Source organism: Epinephelus moara, chromosome 5 (genome assembly GCF_006386435.1).
Source record: "Epinephelus moara isolate mb chromosome 5, YSFRI_EMoa_1.0, whole genome shotgun sequence".
NCBI lineage: Eukaryota > Metazoa > Chordata > Actinopteri > Perciformes > Serranidae > Epinephelus > Epinephelus moara.
The window spans coordinates 14,509,814-14,518,207 of NC_065510.1; the positions used below are offsets into that span (position 1 = coordinate 14,509,814).

An 8,394-nucleotide genomic window follows, 5' to 3' on the forward strand; every position below is an offset into this window, starting at 1 on the left:
AAGAAAGGGAAGCAAAGCAAGAGATGTGACTGAGAGCTGCGCAGCATTTATCAAAGAAAAATAATCCACACGTGTCCATGTGCATGTTTTTGCTGAATAAGACAAGCACACCTATTTTTAGCCTCATTTATGGAAAGAAAACTTTACGTGACTGGAGATCTTAAAGCTGCCATGAAACCTGCCCTGTCTCGCTTGCAAAGGGAGCTCGAACTGTGCATGGAGTTACCAAACAAGATGAATTCCCAACCTCTCAGAGGCACACAAAAGAAGAAAAAAAAATGCAAGGGGAAGGAGGCAAGAGGAAGGAGGAGGGAGGGCGACAAATTAAATCCAGTTAAATTGTTTTTCCATAGCCAGTGGGCTTGGCAAAGGACTCTCACACACGCACAAGATGTAAGATAAGTTGTAGAGAAGACAAACCAGAAACAGTGTGGCTTCAGATGTAAGAGAATGCCTGGAATTTAACCCACTTTCCCATGTCTGACTGACACCGCGCCCACTGCCCTGCCCCGCAGCCCAGCGTGTCCGCACAAAGGCACACAAACAGCCGCGCCGCTTTCAAACATACGCAGGTGATTCCATAGATAGACAAACCTTGTACATCTGCCCCGCTCAACACTCCCTGTTCTCACCCCGTTACAGCTGTAATCAATTGCAGCCCTCTCAGATGTGTGGTACAGTACATCAATAATCCAAGGCCCCACACTCTACTTCCTCCTCTATTACTGTAAAGCCTGTCTGGCATTGGGATCACAATGCAGTCATTGCAGAGGAGAGCTGCAGTTCTCACCCAATTTTGAAGCAGCACTAAGGCTGGCTAGCTAGCAGACATATTTGGGTCATGTCTTCCTCTCCGAGAGCTCCGAAGTCCGTGAGCTCCTCTCCCTCGCCTGCTGCTCTCCACCACAACATGGAGAAACCTCAGCTGAGCACCAACAGAGGGAGAGAGAAAGGGGGTGTGGGGGGGTATGGTATGGTATGGCCAAGAATAGCTTGCTGAACGAAAAAAAAAAGGAGCTAAAGTTGGGACAGTATAGACGGGCCAGGTGGTGATGCTGACAGGAGAAATAAGGACAAGCATCCCTGCATTTGCATCACACCAAACAAGAAGAAGACGACAGTGGAAAAACACACGAAACACAGCATGGATCACTTTCTCTGTTGACATTCTTTATAAAATGGAATACATTCAGATCTGTCAAGTGACAGAAGGACAGCGTTATAATCAAAAACATTAATAAATAGTGGATGTGATTTTGTGAGGCCAGAGTTCGCCCGTCCACTCTGGTGTCAATGGTGAAGCACAGCTGGCTCCTCTCCACAGAGGCAAAGTACATGTAAGTGAGATAAACTGACTCGTAGTCACAGAGACGAAACTACTCGATCCTAGACATTAAATTGACTACAGCTGAAGTGAGCAGTGTGGCACTGTCCCTCCCTTCCACAGACGGTATATAAAGATGGAAGAAGCGCCTCCACTTCCTTCAACTGTACAAAAATGAAGCCAAAATATCCTGGATACAGCTGGTGCCATCTTGCACTTTTGGAGCCAGAGTCTGTGCAGTAGTGATCGGGAAGTGAAGCTGCAGTATCGAGGTCCCACCTGACTCAGCACCATCGGCCCAACTCACTCGCAAACACGTCGACTGACACACACAGCTATCAATAAATATATCAAACCCCCTTTTTATAGCATCAAATAACTAATTAAAACCAAACTTACCAGAAAGACAAACACTTAAATCAACATAAATCAACTCAATAAGAATGACCTAAAATGACAGAAACCATTGTTAGAAAAAAAATTGACGCTACTTTGAGCTCTCAGTTTGGACTATGTCCTATCCGCTAACATGGAGGTGGCTGGGTTTGTGGCATCTACTGCAGCCAGCCACCAGGGGGCGATCAAGACGTTTTGGCTTCACCTTTGAGTAGCTGTCATGCCCTCCATCTTTATATATAGTCTATACTGCCCGCAGTCAAAACGATCATTTCTTCTGTGAGGGTCTGGTGGGGCAACTGTCTAAAGACATTCCGGTCTTTACTTTTTTAAGGTCCAACTGAAATCACAACTATCGTATGTTTTTAAGATCATCAAATTTATTTATAGAGCACTTTTAAAAAACAACCAGAGTTGACCAAAGTGCTGTACAGTAAAATTAAAGTTACTAAATGAACATAACATGGTAACCGCAAAGAGTAAGAGAAATAGCATAACAAACCCCCAAAAACATGCTCAAATCCCCAAGTAAAAACTAAAATAAAGCAAAGATCTACAAGTAAAATATGAAAGATAAAACCTTGAAGACAATCAAAGGTCTTTCATGTGAGAGCGATTTTTAAATGCATTGCCAATATTCTTTAAAACACTGAAGGAATTAAATATGTAAGATACGTACATCAGAAATGCTTCTTTAGTCGGTGTAGGTGTTTGATTCACAAGTGAGTGGGCAGAGCAGCAACCGCAGAGAAAACAATGCAAACAAACTTCTGTTGGTAACCCTAGTTACTAGCTAAGGACAAATATTTTGTTGGCAAGTGTATTGACGAGTAAAGATAACAGCATTTTGCATCCAAACTGTCCAATGTTTCCATTTACAGGTACGTTTATAAGCTATTAAGCTAACTAGCTGGCCTGCTAACTGATGTTAGCATGGCCCTCACTCCATGACAGATGCATGCTTGTTTGCTAAGCTAGATATGTAGAGACTTACAGAGCAGATCTGTGTTTCAGTTGAACCTTGAAGGGGCTCAATGCGAAATTCAGAGCATATGAGCTGCACATGGTTCTCAACATGGAGGTGGCTGAGCCGGCGGCTGGAAGCGAACGGTGCTAGCTCCATAAACAGTGATAAACAACAACAATGCTGACAGAACTATTGGTGTCAAAGCTTCCGCAGTGATGCCAACCTGATATCAGTGGTAAACGCCACATGAGTGCAGTGTAAAGCGAGGCAATGAGCTAGCCAGTAGGAAACAGACATGCACCAACATGCATGTGCAGCCGGACGGGCTTACCACAGCAAACCACAGAGAAGCTCGGATTAAAACACACACAGAGGTAGCGTGACTTTATTCTATAGTGGTTTGCTGCTATACTAATGCCCTGAATGTCACATACAGAACCTTTAAAACAGTCCACTGAAATAGGTACAACAACCTTTAAAGATACACTTTATACATGAAACGACTGTATATCAATTTTGAGGTGTCACGGGTGCAATAGATGTGGCAGTCATATGGCTGTTACTGATGTTCTGATGTAACTGATATCACTGTCCTGATGTTCTTGTGCCTGTACCATAAGCAAAGGACTTGGAGCTGAGTTATACTCCAGGGTTGGTGCCATGTCTCTAAGCAGAGATTAAGTGGGGACAGCGGACTGAGAGTGAGACGGGCAGGGGAGACTCTGAAAGAGAAAGACAGACAGAGACAGAGGCAGAGCTAGATGGAGGTAGAAACACGGAGAGGCTGTAAGAAAAAGACAGAGTAAGAGAGCACAGAAAGCTGCTCTGCCACCCAACACAGAGCTGCTGATGTCTGCTCCCTTCCTATGCACCCTTGTTCAATCTCCCCTCATCAATCTAAGAAAACTGGGCACTGTCTTTTGGTTAGACTTTGCTTATTTACTGTACTTTGCTAGACTTTACACCGAGCCAGTCCTGTCTGATTCTGGAGGAGAGAAGCCAAGGACACCAGCAAGGGGATGATGCTCTGCGACAGACAAAAAGAATCCTGCTGATTCCCAAAGGAAGGAGGACAGTCCACGATCCGGTGTAACAGTCACTGAGGATTAAGGCCTTCCTGAGGAAACTGGGCTCACTGTTCTGTCCCCTGTTTGACATCTGCACAAAAGGAAACAGAAGAGAATCACTTTGGTTTCAGGCTCGTCTCATTTGTACAGTCATTAATCAATAATCACCTAGGTAAGGTATCAAAATTAAACAGCCAATTTCAATTATATATTAGTCGGAATAGAAAACAGGAAAAAGTTGTAAGAAAAAAAATATAAATATACAAAAACACATTAAATCTCGCAACAGGAATCTGTCACTGCAGATCCCATTGAACATTCACAGCATCATATTTAAGTATCAGCTCATCATTCAGACCTTTGGGAACAATGTCTGCCATGTGAAGATCCAAAAAGAGGGAGAAATGATATATAGATATATAAATTGATCCTCTAATGATGAATTATCTTCTATTCCCTGGGTATTTGTTATGCAATGTTTATTTTTTTGGATAATCTTTGCACATTGTCTTCATCTTGTATATTTTTCTATATTCACATTTTTTTCATACATTCTTCTCCTATTTTCTATTCCTACTAATATATGATTGAATATGGCCATTTAATTTAATGTTACCCTTAGATTTACCATTAACCTAATATTATAATTGTCATTTTGAAAGAGATGACTTTAGATTAGATAGATTTTTTTTTCCTATGCTTTACCAGGGCTACAATTCAGCCCTAGCTAAACATAGTAGAATGTTCATTTAAATGAAAATGGTGGTGTGCTGAACACCCTGTTGTGTTACCCAAGCACACTGCCTTTGAGTAGGGTGGGGTTTAATTCATTTCATAAGACAAAGTGACCTGTGAGCCAGGAAGTTGAAAGTGCACAACTAGCAAAAATATTTGCACAAGAAAAAAAATCACAATAAACAACAACAATACACAAAATATGAATAAAACACAGATCTGATAAACACAGGTTACCCAAACGCCTGTAGCAACAGGCTTGCTTTTAAAAGAAACCACAGAGTCAGCGGATCGTAAGAGAGCAGGCAGAGCTTCCAAAATTTAAGGGCTACAGCCGCAAAAGCTCGATCACGACATGTCTCAAGGCGAGTGTGAGGGATACACGACAAATGTAAGGTATTGGATCGAAGAGAGCAAGCTGAAGAATACAGGTGAAGTTGTTCAGCCACATAAGAGGGAGCCTGACCGTGTAAAACTCTGTAAGTAAGAATGAGAATTTTTGTCTGGATCCTGAACTCAAAAGGAAGCCAATGAAGGGATTTTAGTATAAGGGTAATATGAGAGATCTACTGTACATTTATTTACTGACAAAGCCTGTTGCACACTAATTGACATTGTTTCAAAGAAACACTCAAACGTTCAACCCAGAAACCTTCGCAAAATGATGCACACCCTTTTTTTGAGATTGAACATCCCCCTAAAAAAAAGGTCTATAGACCGAAACGTATTTATGAAATAAAGTTTACTGCAATTAACGAAAAGTGTGCAGGAATTCTCTCTTCTCCTGCCTATGAACATTTACTCTCATGCGCCTATCGAGAAAAGAAACTGAAGATGTGCATGGCCCTTTTCATTTGTAAGAATAATGTGTTATTTTTCCAAACATAACACAGTTCATTGCATTAACTGATTTTGGGGGGCACTTGAGGGCAGTTGAACAGGCTACAAAAACACATTATCAACATATTTTCAAGTTATGACAAATATGTTAGCAAACAGTTGCAGTAGCACACCTATTTACACATTCAGCAGATTGGGAGCATCACTTATGTTCAACTTCAGAGTGCAAGTCCAGTATTCACCGTCCTTTTGTTTCTCTGTTTCTGTGAGCAAAGTTGAGGGTGGGGAAACTAAAACAATGGGCTGAAAGACACTAAAACAGGGAACTGTAAAGTCTGGTTACAATTTGCTGTGGGTTTGTCACAACGAGTGACAACTTCAACATAACAGTCATTTGATCCATTGTGAAATACTACAAACTTTGCTTAGTGCAGCTTTAGAGAGAAATGGCCTCAGACAGAGCTATTTCAGGTAAACAAATACAAACTCAGTCATAAAAACTGGTCCAAGGGGAAATTGGAATAAGCATTTTACTGTTTGTCAGCAGATTTTCAAAAACAAAAGAAATGTGACTGTGGGGTGTATTAAATATAAAAAAGGCCCAACAGTGTGAAAGCAGCCACATAAAAATTTAAAAATGGTCTGTGATAGTTAGTTTGCAAACAGAACAACACTTGACGATGTGGGCTAGAAATTTCTCACAGCAGCCGGCTAAGCAGCAGAGACCTTCGCGTAATCTGTTAATATCAGCGTCAGAACATGCAGACAGGAAGGAAGAAAGACCAGAGGAGATAATGGAGGACTGCCACAAATTAGTCAGTCGGAGGAAAGTGCACGCTGCTCATGTTTAAGTCATGCAAAGCAAACCTCGGGAACACCAATTCTCTTTTTAAAACACACAGCCACAAAGCCAAGCAAGCATGCCGCTGTGTCTGACATCTCTCTTACATCCAAATTTGCCTCTCCCACCTCTACTCCCACCACAGCGTACACATTTCCAGAAATGCTGCGTGTGCACTCCCCTGCTGAGATGAAAAACCAAATAACTCTCCTGACTTCTCAGACTTTTTTTTTCTTTCTAATTTGCTTCTTCTTCTTTCTCATTTCCCCCTCTTTCTCCCATCTCCCCAGATCTGGCTCTCTGTCAGACAAAAAGGCGTTATGTAACGAGGTGCTGAAGCCTCCATGTCTTACCCAACATGCACTTGGGGATTACAGAGCATGGGCCCCCTGCAGTAGAAGAGTATGAGATGGGACTACGGGCTTACAAGATCCCACATCGGACAGTGCGCGCGTGTGTGTGTTATGGAGGCATTATAAAACAGACAAAATAGCACCACACAAAACAAATATGCAACCCACCACACTGGTGAATTTAAAATGTTCATACTGGTGTCAGACAATGCGTGTGGACAGAGGAGCAGGAAGTATGGCTGCTGTTAAAGTGCGGTTGCAGTGCCAGTTTGACGGCGTATCCATGAATGTGTGTGCCTGCCAGAGAGTTCACACAGGGAGAGAAGCTGTGCCACAGGAGCCAGCAGCAGCCTCAGCAGGGACAGCAGAAGGGACACGGAGGGAGCTGACTCAATGCCTCCCCGTCTCTATTCTCCCAGAACTCCTCTGTTTTTTTGCACGGGTAAACAAATACTGAAGGCAAATAACAGCAACCCCAAACCCTCCTCATCCGCGCAATATGAGCCACAGAATGAGAAACAAACAGGTCTGTCTCTCATGAGCGTTGCTGAGTTTCACTGCAATGTCAACAATATCAAACAGAGCGGGCACGGACATGAAAAGGGGCAGTGGAAAAACAGAGATGCTGAGGTGAATGTGAACGACACTGCTGTTCTCTTTTCACTGCACATTTTAAGCTCCCATATTACACAATACACCAATATAACTAATGGGAGAGAACTATTTGTGGGGGCAACTGTATTTGTTCACAGCACAAAAGACAAAAAAAAGTGTGCAAAAAGGCACACCTGTACATTTCCTGATTATTGTTTCTTGTGTATTCATTTCTCTTTTTACAAATTTCAGTCCAACTGCCACATCTGCCATGAAGTTGAGCTAATAGAAACAAATTTTTAATTCAATATAATGCTTTACATTTATAAATGAGTAGTATAAAAAAAGAAGAACAGAGGATAAAGCCTTTTTCAGATATGGAGTCTGTGATATTCATTTCCCCACATGGCAACCTCCAGGGCTGAAAAATGAAACAAATGCTGATGTGCAAAAGACTGCAGTTCCTAAGATGGCCACTTGAGGATGTCTCCAGAAGCCAGTCAATATCCATAGACCCCAGGCCTCCAGGAGGTGCACTGTGCTTTGAAGCCAATTTTCGTAGTGGCCAAATAGTGGACTCCTCTATCAAGTGATGCCACTGGGCCCAAAAAGACTTTTTCCCATTGACTTACATTGGAAAAGAGACATATGTGACAACCCCCATGAAATCACTGTGTCACTATCTAGATTTGATCCATTTCGTCAGGTAACATTTGGAAAGTATAGAGGAGCTGCGAGATCAAATCTTTTTATCTCCAATTAAGTTAGCGGAGCACTAATTCGGAAGTAGCCGGTTTAATGCAGAGGCAGTGCCGATCATCTGGGCGATTTCTCACCACAGATGAAGAGCTTTTTTGGCTTCATGCACCACTGAGCAACTTTCATAGGAATGAACAGGGTCGTGCTCCCAACATATCCAAGTCTCTTGATACATCCATGATAGACACACATGTCAGAATGCTCAGCTTTACAGTAGAAATAACAAAAAACTTTCTTGGTCTCTACAGGTAGGGGGGTGAGTTTTTGTAGAGGCGGACTCCGGGGTTTTTTCGGACCTAATTGTATTGCGGAGTTTGGCACAGCGGCGACCAGATCTTTGCTCTCAAACCACAAAAAAATGTGATTCCTCTGCAAGTAATTGGTTGCTGGCAGACACTCTGTGCTGCAATAAAATGGTTAATCAGCAGTGCCGTGCACTGTAGAGCTGATGCGCTGCTGGTTCTGCCGGCCTGAATAGAATATAATGTCTATAGCCTTACTGTTGTGTGTACAGCCTT

General features: G+C 42.4%; 1 protein-coding gene across 1 annotated transcript in view; it reads right to left on the reverse strand.

Annotated features, from left to right (window-relative positions):
- Positions 1 to 1,153: 1,153 nt before the first annotated feature.
- dtd1 (D-aminoacyl-tRNA deacylase 1) overlaps positions 1,154 to 8,394 on the reverse strand; it is a 21,217-nt gene continuing 13,976 nt past the window's right edge. The window contains exon 6 of the mRNA XM_050045038.1: positions 1,154 to 3,845. The gene's annotated coding sequence lies outside the window, so the exon portion shown is untranslated. The remainder of the gene's footprint in view (positions 3,846 to 8,394) is intronic.